Consider the following 23,116-nt stretch of genomic DNA (forward strand, 5'->3'; position numbering starts at 1 on the left):
CCACTCTAAGGACACCTGTGGGATTTCAGGGATGGATTTTTATGGAGTTCAATAGTTTTCTTGGCAGACAGCTCCTCCAGGAGCGGTGGGTATTGCTTCGGTGCAGCCAGCTAAGTGGCTTCTCCCTGTCCCTTCCAAACTCCACGGGGTGTCCTTTGCTCCCTTGAGGGCCATGGCCAGCCCTGAATCCAGATTTCAGCCTTGGGGACAGCTGCCCAAGGCTCTGAGACACCCTGCTTCTTAACTCCTCCCTTGAGCTGTGGTCACAGCCATGGCTGTGGTCACATGCCTTAGCCATCATGGGTCAGGTCATGCTCTCTGCGTGAACTCGTGTTTTGCATCATGTTTTGATCTAAGCAGGGGACACAGGCATGTGCTATGGCCATAAGACATTTAGCTACAGCAAAGTCCCTGGGAGGCACTTTCAACCTGCGGGCCTCCGTCCCAGTCCCCCTCCAGGTAACTGCTGGGTCCCTGGAGATGTGTTCCTGCTCCTCATTTATACTGAATCTGTGTACATGCATGTGAACATACAAAACGGAAGGTGTGTGTGTGGAGTCCCAAAGTGCCTCCGTTGGGTCACTTTGTGGGCTGTGCCCCCGGGGTTTTGTTCACGCAGTTACATGTGGTATGGACCTGCCCGAGACAGCCTGGAGGGGCTGCCAGCCTCTAACTACAGCAAAGGATGCAAGGACAGGTGGCTCCTAACTCAGTCAGCCCAGTGCCACAGCCTCCGCAGGTGCTGACGGCTTTTCGGTCTCATGTAAGTGCTGCAGGGAAAGTCCTGGCACGCGCCTCGGCACAGACGTGTCTCCAAAACTTCCTCTGGGTGAAAGGACACAACAGCCCGGAAACTCCCAGATCGCCAGGAACAGAGCCGAAAGAGCCCCTGGGGACCTGATGTCCCCAGTGCTGGGCAAGCCTTCGAAGGACAAATTTCCTTCAAAGCGTTGTCTCGGTGGTTTATGTCCTTGGGAAATGGAGGCGGCTCGGTGGAGGTCGTGGAGTTGCTCCTGTCTGCTGGTCCTCACCAGCTGGGAGCCCTGATCCTGGCAGCCTGGATGTTTGGCTCCCAAGTCTCCCCTGGAAATTCCCAGGCACAGCATGCCCGGAGGTGTGAGCGGCCACTTAGAAGCTCTATAATCCAGGATAATGCTGCTGTAATTGGCATTGTTCTGCCTTTACAAGCCTCTCAGCACCTGGAAACTTACTTTGCAAGTGGCTGCATCTGGAGTGGGTTTTATTTCTTAGCACTGTGGTCCTCGAGGCATGGAGGAAGGCTGGCTGGCTTTCCCCTGTCTCCCCCTTGTCCGCCCAATCCCATTCCCTAATTGGCGCCCCATGGCCTGTGGGCCAGATTCCAGCTGACCTCCTGGCTTGGGCTCAAGACACAGCCCTGTCCTGGGTCCCCCATTCTGGGCCTGGGTTGATGCAGAGCTGTTTTTCTCCCTAAATCCTCCTCTTTCCCCCACCAAGCCCATGAGTCGTGGCAGCTGTCCACCTCCAAGTCCTTCCCTGTCTCTGCACTGCGTCTGTCCTTCCGTGGCACACACCTGACTGCCTCTTCCCTCTGGAGCCTTTGCAGTACCCCAAGGTTATGGTCAACTTAATGCCCTGGTACCAATTCATCAGTGATCATCTGTGATCCTAGTGCTCTGGGAGGCTGAGGCAGGAACTGTGGATTCGAGCTCTGCCTCTGAAATTTAGTGATTTAGCAAGCCGCTGTTCCAAAAATTAAAATAAAAAAGGACCGGGAATGTAGCTCTGCACAAAGCCCTTCCCCAGCACTGTGGTGGTGTGGGGAATCCTTTGGTGGGAAAAGAATCCTTTCAACAAATGGTGAAGGAAAAACAGGGCAGGCACATGCCCCGGAAGGACCCTGGACCTCACTCCCCACTCCACAGCCCCTTGTGGCTCCTGCCACCCCTTCTCTTGACAACACTGGCCTAGCTCAGCTGACCCCAGGCCACCAGCTCCTTCCTGAGCCACTGTCATGGGCTCCAAATCACCCCAACCTCCCCCACTTCCCGCTGTTCCCCAGGATGCCTGGCCCTCCCTCTCTGAACCTGTGCTGCTCTCTGGACTTTTCACCCTGTTCTTTGTCTGAAGGTTTCCTTCTCAAAGGCCACCATCTCCAGGAAGCCCTCCGGATGCCCTTGTCCCCTAGCAAGGCCTATATTTTCCTCTCCTCGCCTTGCGTGGGATCAGCTCACACACATCCGTCTCCCCAGAGGCCACCGCTTCCCCAGCGCGGCGCAGAGCGCATCAGTTTAGTCTCTCTTTGTGCCTGGCTCACCTTCAGAAAGGCTAAGAGCCATTAATTGGAAGAATGAATGAATTCTTTCCTTTGCCGGCAGCTTCAGTGCCTGTTCGTGCTGAAAAGGAAGGTTTTTTTCACTTTGCAGGAAGTGATCGCCTATGAGCATGTGACCCATTTCACACGTATGAACACTGAGACGGGCATTGGGCTGAGTCCGCCAGGAGAGCGGAGGCAGGAGGAGTTCGGTTTCTGGATGCAACCGACGGCCTGGCCCGGCGGGAGGCAGGGGAAGGGGAGGGAGGGCCAGCAGCCCCGCTCCGCCCCGCCCGCCAGGGCTGTCAGTAGGCGCGGTGAGGCCGCCGCGCCTGCAGCGCCTGCAGGGCCCGGGAGCTCCAGCTCTGCTGGGGTGGCTCTGCTAATTGATCCCAGAAGCTGCTGTCACTGCCAAGGGACGCCTCGGCGGGCTTAGCGATGTCCTAACCGCAACCTCTCGCCTCACCAGATGGCTGCCCCTCCTGCCTCAGCTGCAAGGCCAGGCACCCTGATCTGTGAGGGGCTGCCTCCCTCCACGGAGCCAGCAGGACTGAGCCCAGCCAGGAGCAGAAGGGGGAGCCCCCCAGAGGCCGAGGGGGAGGCTCAGGGCTGCTCAGTGAGGATTCAGCTTCCAGTGCCCACCCCACCCCATCCCCCACCCACTCCTCCCACCCCCCACCCACCCCATCCCACCCCCCACCTATCCTTCCCACCCCCCACCCACCCCATCCCACCCCCCACCTATCCTTCCCACCCCCCACCCACCCCATCCCACCCCCCACCTATCCTTCCCACCCCCCACCTATCCTTCCCACCCCCCACCCACCCCATCCCACCCCCCACCTATCCTTCCCATTCCCCACCCCATCCCATCCCCCCACACCCCCCACCCGGCCATCAGCTTCCAGCGGGTGGAGCCCAGAGTCAGCACCAGGGTGAGCAGCACAGTCCCTGGAAGGACCCCACATTCTGGAGCCAAGGGACCAGATCCAGAAATAAAACTGTTTCCTGTGGTGCGAAGTGAGCCCCAGGCTTCCCTGAGTCGCGTGGGCTGAGGACAGACCGCGGAAGCTGCGGGCGGAGGAGGAGGGCCCGGCGGCGCCTGGCCCGCGTGATTCCCGGCCCCGGGGTCGATGCCCAGGCTTCTTCCTGGGTTGGGATCAACGGACATTTCGGTTGCCCTCCCGCCCTTCCCTGCTCTGGGGCCTCCTGAAGAGGATGGGGCTTCTGTATGGAGCACAGAAAATGTCCCGGATTTGGTAGCGGTGGTCACGGTTGTACGACTTTGTGACCCGTCACTTTCCAAGCGTGAGTTTCCAAAACGTGGGTTCCATTCCAATAAAATGGCACAGACACCAAACAATACCCTGCTGAAATACTTTCTGTGTCCCCTGTTTGTCACCCCTGGGACAGAGTACACCGTGCACACAGCACGCACACATCTCTGGGACCCAACCCAGCACTTCTGTCCTCTGCAGCCTTGCCTGCCCCATCCCTTCCCTTTCTCTTTCCCTTTCAATACCAGGGCCTTTCTGGGGCCTGTCTTAAATTCCAGGCTCTGACACAGGAAGCTCTTCTGTCTGCTAATTAAATACCTCCTGAGTTCCCATTTGAAGATGAGTATTGATCCCATTTCACAGATGAAGAAAATGAGGCTCAGGGAGAAGTCGCTACTTGCTCATAGCCATGTAGTTGGTGGATTCGAGCCCTAGTGGTGGCTTTAAAACACATGCTCTGAGCCACTTCGCTCGATGGCCTTTATGTCCCCCCCCCAAGGTGTCCATCTTCTAATCCTTGGAACCTGGGACCGGTCCCTGATATGGCAAAGACTTGCAGATGTGACTAAGACTCTTGAGATGGGGTGATTATCCCGGATTATTAGAATCATAAATGTTCTTATAAGAAGCACGCAGAGGGAGATTACAGGCTGAAGCCCACGTGGTGACCGAAGCCTAGAGGGAGGTTTGCGGGTGCTGCGCCACTGGGTTTGAAGATGAAGGAGCTGTGGCTGGGGGGGCTCCAGAAGCTGGAAAGCACTGGAACTGTCTCTTCAGAGCCGCAGAGCGTGCCTCTGTGCACACCTCTGTCACTGCATATGGAAACTGTTTTGAATTTCCAGCTTCTAGAACTGTAAGAGAATAATAAACGGTGTTGTTTTAAGTCGCAGGTTTGTAGTAATTGCTTACAGCAGGGCCGCACACTGATGGGCTTCCCCTCTGGAGGAGCCTCCTCGGCTGGCCTCTGGAAGGTTCCTCAGCCCCAGGGCCCTGGGTTGTCCTGCACTGCCCTGGGGGATGCTTCTTCCCAACTCTGGCCCTGGAGCTGGCTTGCACTGTGGTCTCGGTCTTCACGTTGAGTTTAGGCCTCTTCTCTTGCTCCCAGCACTGTTCCCGCCAGGCTGGCGTCACCAACAGTTACCCACGGGTGGGTATCAGCTCTGGGACATCACGGAGAAGGAAACTGAGGCTTGCAAGGGGCAGTGAATATCTGCGACCACTCAGCTGGTCAGAGGCCAAGCCTGGAAGTGTATGGCCTAGAGCGGACCAGTGCACCCAGACTGAAGGGCTTTGAAGAAAAGAGGCCATGCCTGCTGCCACTGCCCCCCAACACCACCCCAGAACCCATCAGGGCCCCGTGGAACTGGATCCTTCCTGGGTGGGCTCAGCTTTCCCGAAGATAGCAAATTCCAGACCAATAAGAACAAATAAATGAGGGGTGATTACTGACAATAGGAAAGGATACACAGCAGGGCGCCTCCAAATCGCATCTCCTCCAGTATAGTTTAAGTGCTTTATAGGTCATTAACTACTTGACAGAGAGAGCCTGACACTTAAAGCAAAGAATTTGGCACCTCTGCCAAGGAAAATCAATCAGAAATGAAGACAGAGGTTGGAGGCAGTCAGATGGACGGGGTGGGCAAACAGGATTCGATTTACACATAATTTTAAGGCCCTCTCCATTGTGGAAAGGGAGGGGCACTGGTATTTGAGGCCATTCGTAAATCCCAAACTAGAGCTTAGTAATACTTAATCTCCCCGTGTCATCTTTTCTTTTCTTTTTATGTCATTGATGCTAATGAAATCTTTCTAAGACATGGACAAGTAGAGGGCCAGGGCCAGGCTGAAACGTCTAAGCTCACCACCTAACTCTGTCCAGTCAAGTGTTTCGGTTATGATGGAAGTGTCCACTTTTTTTTTTCTTTTTTAATGCCATTTGGCTTTTTTTCCTGTCTTTCAAAGTCCTTTGGGTCTCCAGCCCCAGCTTGTCCGGGAGACCTAAGCTGACCCACCCAACCCTGGTCGAGATGTTGCTCCCACCTCTGAAATTGGAGTTCAATTACTGCCTCTTTAATTAACTTGGCAATTAATCACCAGCTGCTTGTGAAATAGCTTTTATTGTGCTTGTCCATCTCGGGATGTAGTGGGGTAGGGACTGGGCAGGCTGGGGGGAGGGCGGCGGGACAGGCAGGCAGGGCTCCCCCTCCAGGGCACCACGCTGGGTTTCCCCTAGTCCTAACCCCAGGTACCTGCCTCTGGAACCTGATTTGGAAATGAGGTCTTTGCAAATTGAATCAATTTAAGAGAAAGCCACAGTGGATGAGGTAGGACCTAAACTGAATGCCTGGGTCCTTGTAAGAGGGCCAGGAGAAGTCACAGACACGGGGCGGGGGTGCCTTCCTCCGCCCAAAGCCAGCTCCTCCCCTCTGTTCTGCCCGTGGCTGCCCACCGTATGCGAGCCAGGATCTCAGACAGTATTTTTCTGGTCAATTAACCTTCCCCAGTCCAACTCCAGCAGCTGCTCCCACACCTTTCTTTGTCAGAGGAAGCCCTCTCTCCCATCCCACCTGCCGCACCACCCCTCAATCCCGAGAGCCTGCTCAGGGGACCCCCCCAAGGACACCCCCATGGAAGAGCGGCACTCCTGCTCCACAAAGTTTTCCCAGCGACCGCCCTGCGGCTCCCCCGCCCCCGCCCCCCTGGCCAAACCGTCAGGTATCGGCAACTGAGGCAGGGTGCAGCGGCGTGCTTCCGACTTCCTTCGTGATTTGCGATGTGGGGGTTCCCCAAGAGGGACGGGGAGCCCAGCAAGTTAGCAGGCTATTAGCATGGAGGCAGGAACCGGCTCGCTGATACCGTCAAGCATCGTGATAGGTACAGCGCATTCACTGAAATAACTCATCTTGTGACCCGTTTTTCTTTCTGATCCCAACCTTCTGCTACAGGAGTAACAGGCTCTGGCAGCATCCGGGGACGGCTGGGAAGGGACCCGAGGCCAGAGGTGTTGGTGGTTCTGCGTGTCAGCATGGTCACTGCACCTCCAACCCTGGTTCCCCCATTCTGAAAGAGGAATTTCCCAAGGATATGCAGCCTTAAAGAGAGCTCTAAAAACCCACACGCACGTTTGCCATTCATCATTCAATCAACAAACACTTTTGGATCACCTACTACATCTCAGGTCCCGAGGGTATTTAATAGTACAAACCCGGGGTCTCAACCTCAAGGTGCTCTCTGGTACAGAACAAAGAAACGCAGCTAGCACCCAGGATAAGCGTTGTAATGGGGACGACCGAAGCGGAGATGAAAAGGCTGCACAGTTCACGAGGGACCCCCCAGGAGCAGCCGCCGATGCGAGAAAGAAAAGGCAAAGAACGAAATTTGTAAACCATTGCCAGCCGGAGCTGAGCCCTTCTTCCTCTCAGCCAATCAGGCGTCAGCATTGCCGGCCGGCGGACCAATCATGAGCTGGAACAGAAGGCTTAGTCGCAGGCCACGGTTTCCCGGTAGGGGGTAGGGTGGCCGAGGGCAGCGCGCCGGGTCCGGCCCGGCGCAGGCCCCGCCCCGTCTCCGCCCAGGCCCCGCCCACCCGCCGTCGGCCGCGCCTGCCTGGAGCCCGGGGCCCCGCGCCGGCCTGGGGGCCGAGTATTGTCCTAAAAGCCGAGAAAAGCGGAGGGGGCCCAGGGCCGGCCACGTGGCCCACGAGGATTTATAACATTTCCTTTCTCCGGCCACCACACTGCGAAATGCGTGGAAAAGACGACTCCGGCAGGACGGGAGCGTGAGGGCAAACGGACGAGGTAAGCACCGCCGGCCCGCTGCGCCCGGAGGGGTCCGCGGGGCGGGAGGATCGCGTGAGCACGAGCGGGGACGCGGCCCGGGACCCGGTGACCGGGGACTGCCGAGGCGGTGTACACGCGACCCTAAACCAGGGCGTCTTCGGCGGTCTGAGGGCTGGCCGGGCGGTGTAGACGAGCGCGTGTGGCGCGGCTGAGGCGTCTCCGGAATCAGCGGTCACGACTGGACTAGCGTTGGCAGCCCCGGGAACTCGCAGCTGCGGAGCCCGTGGTGGAGACGCGATGCTTGGACGCGGGCCCCCCCGGCGACCTGGGGGGACCTTCGTGAGGCAGCGGAGACCCGCGCTGGTGGTGGAGGCGCCGCCTAGAACCCCAGCGGGTGTAGACGCCGCGGGTCCCCAGGCGCGTAAAGTTTGCCGAGTGCGACCCGCCGGCTCGCGGGGAGGAGGGGGCCGGACGCTCGCGCGCTGCGCCACCACCTGTCACCCGCAGCCACCTCCTCCCCGGGGCCAAGGCGCCCCCGCCGGTGTGTGTGCGCGTGTGTGTAGGGGCACCTCCATGCCCCAGATTCAGCTGCTGGAATTCTTGTGAGTTGGGGAGGCTGTGAATCTGGCCCAAAGGGGCCTCATCTGTGAGGCTTTGGAACCAGCTCACCAAGGCCTGTTCCCTCTGGCAGGCATGGGCGCCTGAGGTGTCGCCATCTGCCCTGTAGATAATCTCAGAGGGGCCAACTTGGGGTCCCACCGCACTCTGCAAATCAGAGGTGGGGGGAGCTGTCACCTGCCTTGAGACTCCCTTTTTCCTTCCATCCTGCCCCAGCGGGGAGGATGGGGCTGAGCATGGCAGGGTGCAGAGGAGTGGGGTGTGCAGGGAGGCCCTGGGCAGGCCCTGGTCTGCTCCCTTGCTCCCGTGGCATCCGGTGGTCCTGCAGCCCTGGGCCAGGGAATGTATAGAGAGTCAGGAAAGTAGTAGCAGGCAGTGTTGGGCAGGGGATACCAGTGCCCACCTACTTTGTCCCCAGCCAGGGCTGCTGTTCCTGGGCAGGGGGGCTGGGGCGAGGTCTGATGCGCTGCTCGCCTATGGGGAAGGAAGACGCTCTAGCTCATATTGTGCAGAAGGGGAGGGCAGAAAGGAGCCTGCTTGCAGGTAGGGAGAGACCTTCGTGTCCAGGGTGGACCTCAGGCGCAGTCCCACCTCCTGTACTCCGCTCCTATACCCACACCTTCCTGTCTCTGTGAGGCCTCCTGCCCCAGGGTCTTGGCATGTGTTGTGTATGCTTTTGATGAAGAAATAGCCATCAAACTCAAACAACTATGCCTACTATAGGCCAGGCATGGGCATCTCAGTGGGGGAATAAGACAGACCCTGTATCTTTCTTCACAGGATTTGCAGATCAGTGCAGGGACTTGGTGAAAAACAACATATAGTCAGCAAGGGGACAGTGATACGGAGAGGAGAGGTAAAGTGGTCAGAAAAGGCTATTCTGTAAGGGCAACAGTGACTCTGAGGTGTTAGTGCTTCTCATCCCCAGGGCCAGTGTCACCCTCTCCAGGAAGCCCTCCCTGCCTTGACACTACTCCTGATGGAGCCCCAAAGCCTGGGGACCACTTGAGCATGAACGATTGTTATTGTCACTGTCATAAGGGCAGGACCTGGGATCTCTTTTGGGTGGGTCGCAGGCAAAGCAAATTAAGGCTGGGTAGGATTTCCCCTGAAAACACGGGAGCTGCTCGGCCGGCCAGATGTCCAGATGGCAGAAACTTCTCTTTCCTCTTCCCTGGCCCGGGGCCTGGGCTCCACACCCCATTTGCCGAGGGAAAAACCAGCAGGCACAGTGAGACAGGGAGGGGGAAGCCTGGCACGCAGGGCCCATGGCAGCGCCAAGGCTGCCCGCCTCAGGGAAGAGTGGGTCCGCTGGGAGGCTGGGGGCTGGCCTGTCCCTGTCCCTCTGCCCTAACTTATGGAAGCTGCTTCCTTCTAGCTCTAGTCTGGGAGACGGTGGTGGCAGGCAGGTACAGGGCAGCAGTGACTCCTTTACCTCCCCCAGTGCTGGGCGGGCAGGACCTTGGGTGGCCGTCAGGTCAGCTCTGGGCCCCAAACAGCTGCTCAGGTGAGTGAGCCTCGGCTTGTTGCAACTCCCGGCTGCAAAGACGAATCCAGCTCAGAGGCGCTGACTTCTTCATATTTTTCTTCGTGGCTTCCGTACACAGTGAATTTTCCCCTCCCCTGGCTCCGGCAGACCCGTGCGCCTGGCACCGTTCCTGTGGCAGATTATGCTCTCTCGGATGCCCGACAAAGCTTTTATCACATCCCCCTCCGCCCCGCCCCGCTCCAGGGGATTGAGCCGCCACCACTCAGGGCTAGAGAGACGGCTCCCTGCTTTATTCAGGGTCTGGCAGGGACAGAATAAAAGCAGCCTCCCCACCCGCCCACCCAGCCATCCAGCCCTCCTGCCTGGAATGGCTTTAAAAAAATTAATTTGCAGTGATTTACTCCCTTCTGTTCTGTAGGGATCACCAGCATTTTAAATGTGTATTTAAATCAGATTCACTGCTCCCAATTCAACTGTCCCTGCCCCCCCAAAGAGCATTGGATTCAGAGTCAGGTGACTCAGAAGTTCAGGCCCAGTTCTGCTAATGAGGAACTGTGTGACCTTGGAGAAATGACTTAACCTCTCTGGACCCCAGGGTTAATGGTAATCCCTCTTCACGGGGTGTTGTGTGGATTAAATTAGAGGACTTTCAGGGAAGAGCTGGCAAAGCCGGACCTGTGTTTTCTCCTCGATGATGCCTGGCTGTCCTGCTAATTAGCCTGGGGACCTTGGGCTGGCCACTCAGCCAACAGGCTCGATTTCCTTATCTGTAAAGCATAGGGGTTGTTGTAGGAAGCTAGAGCACAGAGTCCAAAGGCCCCTCTCACCTCCTCCTCTTGTCCTCTGCCACACACCGCTGCCCCTTTGGGGGTACCCCTTTCCCTTGTCCTCTAAATGCTGAGCTCTGATTGGACTTGTCCCCCTCCTTGGGCTCTCTGTGCAGTCTCGGGGTTGCGCCTGGCCCTGGGAGGCTCTCGGCTCATTTTCAGGGGGGCAATTAGCTGTGATGTCACAGGTCTGGGTGGGGGGCTGTGCAGGGCGCCAGGCCAGGCCACCAGGAGGCCAGGACCCTGGCATGTGGGGCTCCCCGGGCCTCGGAGGTCCCCACAGCTGCTGCGCTGGTGGGGGTGCAGAGGGCTCCCCAGCAAGGGCCTTTTGCGACTGTACTTTACGACTCCTGGAAGCTGAGCTTGAGCGTAAATTAGTTCTACCCTGTGCCTTTGTTGGCAGTGTCGGTGCTTTGGAAGCGCGGGGCTTTGTCAGGAAGAACAAAGCTGTTCCGTGTTCTTCTGATTTGGGGGAGGCTCGCCCCTGGGGGAGCCCCCTCTCCTCCGTGTCAGCCCGCAGCCCTTGTTCCCAGACTTGCTGGTTTTGTTTTGGGTTTTGAAGCCCCGTGGCTTGAGAGTCACATATGTTTGTGTGTGTGTGTGTTGGCTGAAGGGTTTTCCCCTCCCCTCCTTTTTGGCTTGCTGAGTGTATTCTGGGGAAGCTAATTCCAAGCACTGAACTTTTGAAATCACTGCTTCAACAGCTTTTAAAAATCTGGACCTAGTTACTCCTGTCATCCATGTGTAAAGATTTAGAGAAAAAAGATTCCCAGCCTGGGGGGTGGGCAGCCGCCTCGAGGGTGCGCGGCTTGTGGGTCCCGGCAGGGCTGGCTCTCGGAGACCTGAGGTCACAGCCGAAATGTTGAGCGCCTCCTGGGACGGGAGGAAGGGGGGCCGGTTCATGCGGTGCCAGACATCTGGATATGGAGAAAACATCTGGGTGGCTGGGCTTTTCAGGTTTCTGCCTGACATTTAATATCACCAACACGGAGCCTCCCCCACCCCATCCCCGCCAGCACCAGGCTTTTCCTGCCAACGCCTCCCCCCACCTGACTAGTAAGAAATATTCATTCTTTCCAATTCCCCAGCGTTTTCCCCTACCGGAAATCTGATGGGCTTGTGACATCATGGCTGGCTGCTGAGTGGTGAAGTGGATGCCACAAAGAAACCCGACTTATCAGATGAAGTCGGAAATCACTTTCCCTCTGGCGGGAGGAGTAGGCCCTGGAGTCAGAATTCCAGCTTTGTTTAAAAATTAAAAAAAAAAAAAAAAAAAAACAGAATAAAAGGAAAGAAAAAAGCCAAGCCAAGTCTTGCCCTGTATTAGAGGCAGTTTTCTTAAAAACAAGCAAACCGTTTGGCCCTCATCCTATTTTCATAGCAATGCTGGGTTTTACACAATGAAAGTGGCCAATAAATCGGACTCGAAGCTCTCTGTGGCTGTTTCTGTTGACTGTTTTTGTGTCCTTATTCACTAATAAAGGGGGAACTAGAGATGTTTGCTCTGTATTCGTTATTCAAATGGATTGCTTTTTTTTTTTTAGGGTCAATAAAATGCACAGGGTACACTGGTGGTTTATGTTATTTTTATGGCGTTACTTTGGACCTGACCCCATTGGCAAATATTGTATTTCCTCTGCTAGATGCCGGGCCATGGGGATGTCTGTGTGTCACCAGGCAGGGCAGGGGACCTGTGGGCCGGGACACTTCTTGGGATGAAAGGCTTCTTTGAAAGGAGCGGAACAGAAGTAAAGGGACCCATGGGCGACACAAGTCAGGGCAGCCCAGGAGGGGGATCCATTGTCTCTTCCTTCAAAAGAGCAACAAGGGAAAAAGCTCCAGGCAAGTGGAGCCTCCTATCCGCCTCACCCCTGCTGGCTCAGGTTTAAGGAAGTTTGAGAGTCTCTGTGAGCCAGGTGTGGTGGCACACACGCCTGTCATCCCAGCACTCTGGGAGGCTGAGGCAGGAGGATGGCAAGTTCAAACCCAGCCTGGATAACTTTGCAATTTGATGAGACCCTGCCTCAAAATAAAAATTTTGAAAAGGCCTGGGGATAAAGCTCAGGGCTAAGGTCCTAGATTTGAGTCCCAATACCAGGAAGAAAAAAAAAGTCTCCATGTTGTGCCTGCTAAGCCCCCAGCATGGGCCTTTGGAATCAGTGACACCAAGTCTCCCCTGTTGCATCTCCTGTTTTTTTCTCCGCAAACAGGCCTGGTGACGCCGGCATGTCTGCTAGGAGAATCCATAGCACTGTGCCATGCCTGGCCACACTCTGAGGTCAGCTCCACCTGGGAGCGGCCAGGCCCACCGCCCAGGTCCGAATCCAGGTTCTGCCTCTGCTCTCTGCGTGACAGTCTGTGCCTCGATTTCCTTCTGTGTTGAGGGCAGCTTCAGCTGTCAGGAGAGGACCGCTGGCTTCTGAAGAGACTTAGCAAGGGCTCCCCAGCACAGTGGGCCGGCCGGGGAGCCCAGGGCCAGGGGCCAGAAGGGCTGTGTCGTGCTGAGCATGGTGGAGGAGGGCAAACACCTCTGCACAGAGCTTTCTGTGCTCCATGTTGCCCCAGCAATCAAAGTCTTCATCGTGGCGTACCCAGGGCTCCCAGCTGCCCAGTCTTCCTCCTTTGCTAGCCCGCCCAGCCAGCAGCACACGCTTCCTTTGGATGCCACTCCAGTGAGTGGGTCCCACACGCTGAGCGCCGGGCTTCACTGCTTCTGTGGCCTTTGCATTAATTCAATTCTCATACCGATCTGCAAATGGAGAAGTAATTTTTTTCTGGTGCTGGAGGTGGAACCCAGGGCCTTTGCACTGAGCTATATCCCCGTTTCTTTTCATTTTATCTTGACAGGGTCTCACTAAATCACCACCTTGTTTAGACTGGGCCTGAGTTCATACTTCTGCTTTGGCCTTCCGAGAGCTGGAATTACAGGTGCGGACCATCATCCTTGGCTGGCTCTCTGTGTTTTACAGGAGCAGCAACGGAGACTTCGGAGGTTAAATATCTTGTCCAAAGCCCCAGATCCACAGTTCGGACCCGGGTGGATTCTGAGACTTTTCTCCTGCTCCCACCTTGCTCCGGAGCAGGAGCACCTGGCTGCCCGGCATGCCCATCACTGTTGGCCAGAGAGGCCTTTCTGCACTTTCCACCCTGGTGCCGGCAAGGCTGTCCACTTCTCCTGGAAGCTAGGAGCTGGGCTGTGGCCAGGTTTGTGTCCCCCATGAGGCTCTGCAGGCCAAGCCAGCAGGCATTTACTGAGCACCTACTATGTGCAGGGCCTGGGGACCCGCAGGGCAGCCCCCACACCCACTCTGCATTGTCCCCTCGAAGTCCAGGCTCATCCTGCCCGCGCCTTCGGCGACACCTCCATGCGGTGGACAGCCGGCAGTTCCAGCTTAGCGGGTCCCGAAGGTGAGCTCTGAGCCTGCCCTGCCCAGGGCTTCCCGTCTCACCTCCTCCTGCTCACTCGTTCCAGCCCAAACCTGGGGCTCCTTCCTGACTCTGCCCCCTCGCTCCCACCCTAGTCCACCCACCGGCAAACCCCACTGGTTCTACTGTCATCAGCTCTGGGACTCTGCCCGCCTCGCCTGCTGCCTCATGGTGCAGCTGTCTTTCCACGGTTTCCCCACTTCTCAGCAACCCCAGAATTCACTCGTCACTAAGTGGCCAGCATGGTCCTGTTAGAACTCCTGTCAGGTCCCACACTTCTCTGCCAGTAGCCCTGAAGCAGCTCCTGATTTCCACAGGGCTAGAGCAGAGTCCTCCCTGTGGCCCCCGCTTGCTTCCTCTCTGCCCTCTGGTTCTGCTACTCCAATTTGTTCACTGATCCTCCTGCTGGTCCCCCAGTGTATTCTGTCTGTTCTGACCTCAGGCCCTTTGCACTTGCTATGTCCTCCTTAATACATTCCTCTGGCATTTAATTCACTTTCTCTTTTATTGCCCTCAGAGCTCCAATCACAGTTCATGTGCTCAGACAGACCTTTCCTTACCCTGCTCCTCCATCCCTTTCCACGTCATGACTCTTTATAGCGTGACTTAACACTGACCTTATGTCACTAGACCTATCATCTGCCCATCTGCTTGATGTTGTGTTCTGGTCTCTTAACACAGGGCAGTTACCCCATAAATGTGTTGTAAGGAAGGTGAGTGGACGGATGTGGGTCAGGGTGTCAGGTGTTGGACATCTGGCCTAGGCTGGGTTCCGTGCTGTGTGCAGAGCCCACGCCTTTTGGGCCCCTGGAGCCCTGGCCTGGCGGGGGAAACAGCCCTGGAGTGGAAGTCCTGCAGCAGGTGCAGTCTGGGGACTGTCTTGGGATGGAAGTGATCCAGCCAGGTGGAGTGGGCTTCTTAAAGCAGTGGGCATGTGTGGGGCAAGGGGAGGGGCCAGAGCCAGGAAGGTCCTAGGTGCTGCCTGGAAGGACGTGAGGGGGTGGAAGCAGAGGCCTAGGCTTCAATCTCAACTCTCTTCCTGGGCATCGCTTCACCTCTCCAGGCCTCAGTTTCCCCTGGGAGAGACCCTGGACGCTTGACCATGTGCCTTTGCCACTGCGCTCACTGAGAGGCTGAGAACAAGCCTGGAGGAGCTGAGGGCAGAGAGGAACCTGCCAGGAAGAGTGTGGCGTGCTCAAGGGGAGCAGAAGGTGCGAAGCCTCGGGCCCCTTCTCCCACCAGGCCAGCCTCACTGCCGAGACCACAGCCCACCGCACCGGCGGAACTGGGCCACAGGTGGCCAGTGAAGGGCTGGACCTCGGGTCTGCCTGGCCCCACGGCCTGCCGCCCTTCAGTGCGTGCCTCGGGTCGGGAGGTGAGCTGGTGCCAGTTCCAGGAGAGCAGGACCCTGCCGGTGATGCCCTCCAGGCCCTCTGAGTGCTCCCCTTGGCTGGAGCTTCTCTGAAGACTCTAGATGCTTCTGGAAAGTTCTGGAATCATTAGCTCCCTGAAGCCTCTCAACCCCCTTATAGCAGAAGCTGCTGTCCCTGAAACAGTTGGAGAAACTGAGGCTTAGAGAGGCACATTAGAGAGGCAAGCTGGCCAGTGGGATGTCCTGCTGGGGACACTGCTGTGTTACCTCTGGGGACTGCCAGAGGGCCACCAAGGCTCATGTGAATAATTCCTCTGGAATAATTTACACTCACTTGAATAATGTTTTTCAGCACAGGCCGGGGGATTGAACCCAGCACCTTGGATGTGCTAGGTAAATGCTTTCTGTGGAGCTACACGCCAGTCCTTGAATAAATTTTTGAGATTGTATCAAAAAAATGTATTTTTTGAGAGGAAGCCAGGCAAGCCTGGTGGGGGAGAAGCAGTGCCCCCGGCCCAGTGCGAGAGCCAGGGCTGCAGCCCAAGCCGGTCAGGGCAGCAGGGGGGCCCTGGAGTGGGAAGCAGGGGCGCAGATCTAGGCCCAGCCCTGCCTGCTCCGTGTCTTTGCGTGCTCTCTTCCCCCGTCCACTCTGCTTTTCCTGGAACATGCCTCTTTACCCTTCTGCCCTCTGAGTGAGTCAGGGCGGTGCATAAAGAAAGGCACACGCCTGAGAGCCCAGCAGGCCGGCTTCAAATCCTGCCGCGCTGCCACCAAACCTGGAGAGAAGAAGAACAACAGGAACAGTGTGCAAACAGGGAACAGCCCAGGGGCTGGGGATAAAGCTCAGTGGTGTAAGTGCCTGTCTGGCAAGTGCAAGGTCCTGGGTTTGATTCCTGGCACCACAAAAACAAAAACAGGGCAAGGCAGGGAGGTGTGAGGGCCATCAGTGGCTGCTGCAGCCCCCAGGGCAGAGGCAGCGTTGGAGCAAAGGGGAAGAGGCCTGGATTGGGGTCCTTGCCCCACTGGGCTGTCCTCCCTGCCTGGCCTGTCTTTCTCCTCTGTCGCAGCCTTTAAGCGCGTGCTCTTTGGTGTCTCTGCCAGGCCCTCCCTGAGCGCAGCACTGCTGCTTCCTCTGTTCCCACTTCCCCCCCGTGCTGCCTGGATTTGAGCAGTCGGTGGCTGAAGGGCATAGCTTTCTGCCCTGCCCTGGCTCTGCCCCTGCCTCCGGGTGGCCTTGGGCGTGTCACTTCACCTCTGTGTTTCTTTAGCTGCAGGATGACCAGAGCGGCTGGCTCCCAATTCCAGGGCTCTCGTGGGGATTAAACCAGTTGTACTTTTTTTTTTTTTTAACCAGTTGTACTTCTAAAGCACCAAGGCGGCTGCCTCAGAGCCAGCCAGCTGGGACCCAGGCATTCGTGCACATCACGACTGCAGCTTGGGAGTCCCTGAGGACAAGGCCTTGTGTCTGTGTCCAGCGTGTGGCGAGGGACCCGTATTGCTCCTGGAGTGGCAGGCAGCCCCTTCTCCTCAGCCTGAACGGCGATCACTTGCTGGGTTCTGGGTGCTTAGGGCACAGTGCCAAGTTGGTTGGCTTTGAGGTCTGGGTTTGGTGAGACACACTTCCAGGTGTGGTTGGGTGGTCCTGGAGTGTGGCCTCGAGGCCTGGGTCTGTTCCTCACCCTTCCACCGTGGTACTGCCTCCCTGCTCTGCTTCCTGGCTTCCGTGAACTGAGCAGTTTTCCTCTGCCTGGCCCATCTGCCATGATGCCTTTCCTTTGGGGTCAGCCAACCATGGACTGAACCCGAGGGCAAATGAAACCACTCCTCCTTCAAGTTGTGGGTGTCAGGTGTTACGTCCAGCAGTGGGAAAGCTGACCAGCACAGGTGCCTACATCCTCCTGTTTAATGCTCGCCACCTTGTGATCGAGCATTGTGAGACCCATTTTGCACAGAGCATGACTGAGCCTTGGGGAGCCTCTGCTGCCTGTCGAGTGAGTGCTTGCAGGGTCAAGTTTCACCCGTGGATCTGGGTAACTGCTGTGCCGTGCGGAGAGTGGGACCTCTGTTGTCATGTTCCTTGTTGAATGGTCCAGACGCCTCCTTCCTTCTGCCACTGGCCATTCCCAGGCCACCCCTTAGGATGCTGGGGAGCCAGGGTGCAGATGTGGGCCACTGTGAGCTGTCAGTTCACGAGTCTTGGGCTCTGTGATATGTACACTCGCATGTGTGCACGCATACATGTGAACACACACGCATGGAGGTGTTCGCACATTCCTCCTGTTCTCCAGGCCTCCAGGGTCACATCTGTCTTCACAACTGTGAGCTCGTGGAAGTCCCTGTGCACTGCTGTGGGAGGAGATGTCACTGTTCATCAAGTCCTTGGCCTCGGCCTCTGGGCTGTCAGCACCCAGGGCTGGAGTGGAACTCAGAGGCCCAGTGACCTGACCCAGTGGGGCCGGCCAGCGAGGAGCCAGCACTGAGCATCCGGTGTCATCAGGCAGGGCCAACCCACACCCTGTCGGCTCGTTTCCTTTCTGTTCCGCAGCCTGACTGCTCCTCCCTCCATGCTGTCCAGGCTGGGCTGGAGAAAAGAGTCACATAAGAACTGCAGGACCAGCAGGAGAGGTGCAGGTGCGGTGGCTCTGGGTGGCATTGAGAGGAGCCTGCGGCTGACTGGCCAGAGAGGAGGGTGCTGTGTAAATAGCTCTGGCCCCCGTGGGTTAATAGGCCCTGGCTTATCTTCCATTGAACTCAGCTCAACTCTGGGACCACAAGGGCCGTGCCTGTGGGCAGCTGAGAGACCAGTGGCCTCGGCAAGGTCAGATCCTGATGGGCTTGGGCAAGAGGGTGCATGGTGAGCTAAGGCAGTGGAGCCAAGTGAGCAAGCTGGCCACGACAGAGCCAGCTGAGGGCAGGCCGGCCCGGGGGACCACGCATGACCCCAGAGGTTGGTTAATTCATTCATGCACTCTGCACACATCTATGGGGTGCCTGCTGGGGACACAGAAGTGGACAGGACGGATGAAACCCCAGTGGTGGAGGCTGTGTTCTAAAGAGGGAGAGACCAACAGCATCGTGGTCAGGAGCGCTGAGCATAAGGAGAAACGTAAGGGGGCGGGTGGAGGCAAGGTGGGGTTTTGCTTTTTAGTCTTACATAGGTGTCCAAGGAAGGAAGAGCCAAGTGAGGATGTCAGCTCCCCCACCCCGGTCTTCTGTGTGCCAGGCAAGTGCCCACCCCAGGGCCAGACCCTACCCCGAGAACCAGCTGAGCAAAGGGAAGGAGGTGAGGAGGTGCCACGGAGGCCCAGATGGTGAGGGGAAAGCCAGGCCAGGGCTGCAGCCAGAGCAGGGCGCAGGAGGCCCGCGTGGCTGGAGGGAAGTGAGGGAGGGAGGCGGGAGGCAGCAGAGGAGCTCCGGAGGAAATGGGGGCCAGATGGCGAGGTCCCTGGATGCTCCATTGAAAGGCTCCCTCTGGCTGCCGAGTGCGTTCCAGGCCGGGGGAGGGGCGGGGCAGAGCAGGAGCGGAGGCCGCCGAAGGCTGGAGACAGCTCACCGGATTTGCGGATGGACCGAGTGTGAGAAGGAGCAGGGTGTCACGACGACTCCCAGGGTTCTGCTCAATCCGCTGGGAGGGTGGCAGAGCTCAGGGGCTCAGCTGGGCCCAGAGGGAGGCTGGAGCCCAGAGCGTGTGCAGACCCTGAGACCAGCAGGGAAGAGGGGCTCCCCATCTCCATGGCTGAGAGGGGAGCCCCAGCCTGGAAGCCCTGTGGACTAAAGAGCTGGGGTTTCTCAGCTCCAGGGGCTACGCGGGCCCCATCCTGGACCCAGGAAGGGCCACCTTCTTTGTGGTCTGGGTGGGAGCTGGGCTGAGAGCGGCCCTGGTGTGGGGTGACCCTCCCCATTGTCTCCCCTCCTCTCCCACCCTCCTCTTCCCCTTTTCCTCCTTCCCTCCTCCCCGCTTTCCACTCCCCACTTAGCTGCACCTTAGCACCCCAGCTCCCTGGCCTTGTTCCACGCATGGGGGGGGGGGTGCTCAGCCACCAACCAGATAGACTGGCTGGGTCCCTGCTGCCCTGGACTTTACATCCGAGCGTCTGGCCCTGAAGCTATTTCTCTACAAGATGGAGTATGGGCCAGTGGATACTCTTAATTATTTCTAATTTGAGGTTAGACAGGCTGGTGAGTACATGTGATTAGATTGTGAAGTGTTTCTGCATCATTTAAAATAACATCACTATGAAGCCAGACATGGTGGTATACACCTGTGATCTCAGCACCCCAGGAGGCTGAGGCAGGAGGCTCACAAGTTTGAGGCCAGTCTGGGCAGCTTAGAAAGACTGCCTCAAAAAAAAAAAAAAAAAAAGATAAAGTAAAAAAAAAAAAAATCATTCTTAGAAAAAGCTCCTGGCCCGGGCATGACTCCTGGCTTGTGTTCCACAAAGGAATGGCAGGGGAACAGGCTCCACACTGCTGCGGCTTGAGGCCCTTAGCAGGGAGCCTTTCCTCCACCTCGGCACAGAAGGGAGGATGAGGCAGGCCGGGCTGGAGAGTCTGCCCTTGCTTCCAAGGGTACAGGGAGCCATCGGAGGTTTCCGGGCTGCCGAATGAGCCGGGCAGTTTTCATTGGTGGTGCCACGGATAACAGAGGGATCAGAAGAGGAAAGTTGTTTGAGGTGGGAGGCAGCGGGGAGCCATCAGCTTTGTCCAGATAAGCGTGAGGCAGCCAGGCCCCAGCCGCAGTGCTCCCTGCCTCGGGAGCTGTCACCGCCCTCACCCTGTGCACGCTGGGCTTCTCCCCCCGCAGCGCAGCCACCCGAATCCTTCGCACCCAGTTTGCGCTTGCGCCCCGCGTTCTGCACAGGGACACTGCGCGCCCCTTCTGTGCTGCCTCCGCGGAGAATCCAAATCGGCCGCAGGTACCAGGTCAAGCAAGGCCTCTCTGAGGTCCAGGACACCAGAGCTGAAGTCTGGTGGATGGATGAGCAGGATGGGGGACAGAGGGTTTCGGGAAGGTCCAGCCAGAGAGAAGGTGCAATTCCGCAGCGTGCGGTGTATTTGCAGAGTCGCGGGCCATCACCACTGCCCACTCCCGGGACATTTAATCAGCCTCCAGAGAACCCTGAAACCATCAGCAGCCACTCCCCATTCCCCCTTTCCCCCACTAATCTGCTTTCTGTCTCTATGAATTTGCCAATTTTGGACATTTCCCATAAATGGAATCAGACAACATTCGACCTTTCGTGTCTGGCTTCTTTCCACTCAGCATGTTCCCAAGAGTCCCCCGTGTAGTAGCGTGAGTAGTATTCCGTGCCTTTTCATGGCTGAGTAACAGTCCACTGCATGGACTTACCTCATTTTGTCCACCCATTCGTCTATTAATGTACATTTAGGTTGTTTCCACTTGTTGGCTGTTATGGATGATGCTGACATAAACATTCAGGTCTTTCATTTCTCTTGAGTGTGTGTGCCTAGAAGTGGAATCGTGGCACCTACAGTGACTTGTTTTTCCGTCTGCTAAGCGGATAGACCCTTTTCCACCGTGAGGGCACCTTGTCACACTGCTGTGAGCCGGCTCACCTATCCCATTCCCCACTTCCTCACCAGCACTTGTTGCTGTCTTTGATGCAGCTATCCCCTTGGGTGTGAAACGCTGTCTCCTTGTGGGCTTTGACTGTTGACTAACGATGCCAGGCATCTTTGTATGAGTTTTTTGGCGTTTGTGTATCTTCTTTGGAGAAATGTCTGTTTAAGTTTTAATTTTTAAAAATTTTTTTTATTTTAAATTGGTGCCAGGGATCGAACTCACAACTCCAAGCTTGCAAGGCAGGCGCTTATGCTGCTGAACTAAATCTCCAGCCCCCTAAAGGGAGTAAAATTAAACACAATAAAACAGAACAAAATAGGACAGAGGAAAGCAATGTAAGAGAGATAAATTTCAAAGCTAGACGACCTGAGATCTTCACTATCTATCCTACTGTCTCATTTTCTTCCAAATAGTTGTCCATGTCTTCCAATACAGAGAATTTATACAAAACAACATAGTATAAAGCTGATCTGAACAGAATGAGGAAGACGATTTAGGTCTTCAAAACCAGACAATAGGGAAGTCACTAAGGCTGTCATAGAGTCTCTCATTCTCTTCAAAATAGCTGTCCATACTTCCATGTATGTTGAAGTTCAACAAAACAAAACAGGCAGGGGGGAGGGGCTGCTTGGTTTCCCAGTGCTCCAGGTCCCAGCTTGGTTTGGGTCCCAGTAAACGCTGGAGGCTCCCGTCCTGGGCCACCATAGCCTGCCACACTCACAGCCGCTCACTAGGGTGGGGAAGCGTTGCTTCCAGCTGTTTCTTTCTAATGAATTGACCATTTCACTGCCCAAGTTCTGAAATGGCCAAAAGACCATTGAAAGACGTCTCTTTAGGCTCCTGCTTGAAACCAACAGCATCAGGAAGCTGCCGACCTTGATTCAGGGCCAGACTTTGCCTGTTTTAAAATGGGGTTATCAATCATTTTATCCTTGAGTTGTAGGAACTTCTTTCTTTCTTTCTTTCTTTTTTGAGACAAGGTCTCACTACTAGTGTAGAATGGCCTTGAACTCACTCTGTAACCCAGGCTGGCCTCAAACTCATAGTGATCCTCCTGTTTCAGCCTCCCAAGTGCTGGGACTATAGGCAAGCACCATCATGCTCTGCAAGTTTTGTATATTTCTAAGAACAAGGAGAGGGGTGCCAGGCCAAGCACACAGGCCCTGGGGCTTCCTGGGCTCCCTGCTCCCAGTCTGGGGTCTGTGGGCTGAGCGGCTGTACCCAGAATGATGGACATCTCCCCCATCCTGGCTCCCTGCATCCCTCCAGGTCTCCCAGGGAGCAGCACGCACCCCAGCGGCAGCTGCTGTGCTGCACCCTTCTGGGGCTTTCAAAGTTAAAATGCTGGCTCCTGTCAGCAGTGGCCACAGAGAAGCTGCCACCTGCTCCACGTCTCCATGGAATGGCCGTAGGCGTCCATGCGACAGAGTGGCTGCCCCTGCGGCAACAGAGGTCAAGGCTGAGGCTTCCTGGGCAGCCACAGCGGGAGGAGCGATGTGGCCCTGCTTGGTTGGGAGCCCTGCCAGGGCAGCCGCAGCCCCCTCAGGCCAAGCCCTCCCTCTCCCTGCTTATTTAAACTTTCCTGAACTTTCCACAGTTTGTAAGTTGAGCTCCTAGAACTTTGAAAACCAAGGGAAATGTTAAAAAACAAAAGCCAACCACAGCTGCTGGCCGATTGGGCTGAGGCGTTTGGGGGATTCTTTCTCTGTGGCTGCCCAGGTTTGGGAGCTGAGCTGAAGACACCAAAGGAAGTGTGCTTGCTGGGGCTGCCACATGGCTGTCACCTCTCCCTGCAGCCGTGTGAGCTGGGGACCCCCTTCCGTCACTGCCTGGAACTCTGTCTATTCATGAACAGATATTCTTTCTTTGTGCAGGGGTCCCCTACCCTCAGGGGTGCAAGGTCTGCAGCAGGAGAAGAACCTGTCAGGTCAAGAGACAGGGAACCCCGGTGCATCCTCCGGAAGCTGGGGAGGAATCTGTGGATGTGGGGGTGCTGCATTGTCCTGCAAAGAGGGTCGGATTTCAACAGGCAGTGAGGACAATCCTGGCAGAGGCCAGCGGGTAAAGGCTTGGCTTACCTTGTGGAAGCGACCTGTCCAGGAAGGCCACGCCGGGGGCCCTGCTGGCCCAGGTCTGTCCTCTCACGGTGGAGGGCAGCAGGAGGTGAGGGGAGCCAGCTGAGGCCGGCTGTCCCTGGCCCCAAGAGAACCATCTTTATGGCCTTGCTGCACTTCCCTGCCTTGCTCCTAAGTGCTAATGAGCCCTCCAGATGTCCTGATGCCCTGCCCTGCCCTTCAGTGCACAGTCCCCAGCCTGTCCCCTGAGCCCGCTGACTGTCCCCCTCTCCCCACCAGGAGACCTTTTGGATTGAGACAGCATTTTTTTGCCTTTGCAGGCTCGGCCTCAGGCTTGCTCCTCACTCCTGCAGCGCCCCAGCTGGGCCTGCCACCC

At 56.7% G+C, this 23,116-nt stretch overlaps 1 protein-coding gene and 1 non-coding gene across 2 annotated transcripts in view; one reads left to right on the forward strand and one right to left on the reverse strand.

The window, feature by feature from the left end:
* Positions 1 to 7,155: 7,155 nt before the first annotated feature.
* Tcf20 (transcription factor 20) overlaps positions 7,156 to 23,116 on the forward strand; it is a 167,246-nt gene continuing 151,285 nt past the window's right edge. The window contains exon 1 of the mRNA XM_063243830.1: positions 7,156 to 7,367. The gene's annotated coding sequence lies outside the window, so the exon portion shown is untranslated. The remainder of the gene's footprint in view (positions 7,368 to 23,116) is intronic.
* Positions 21,420 to 21,556, reverse strand: LOC111757039 (small nucleolar RNA SNORA2/SNORA34 family). Its single transcript, XR_002791425.1, has one exon. It is a non-coding gene; the product is annotated as a small nucleolar RNA SNORA2/SNORA34 family (small nucleolar RNA).

This window comes from Cavia porcellus, unplaced genomic scaffold (assembly GCF_034190915.1).
Source record: "Cavia porcellus strain 051 isolate PalLab524CR breed Dunkin Hartley unplaced genomic scaffold, mCavPor4.1 scaffold_40, whole genome shotgun sequence".
In the NCBI taxonomy this organism is placed as follows: domain Eukaryota; kingdom Metazoa; phylum Chordata; class Mammalia; order Rodentia; family Caviidae; genus Cavia; species Cavia porcellus.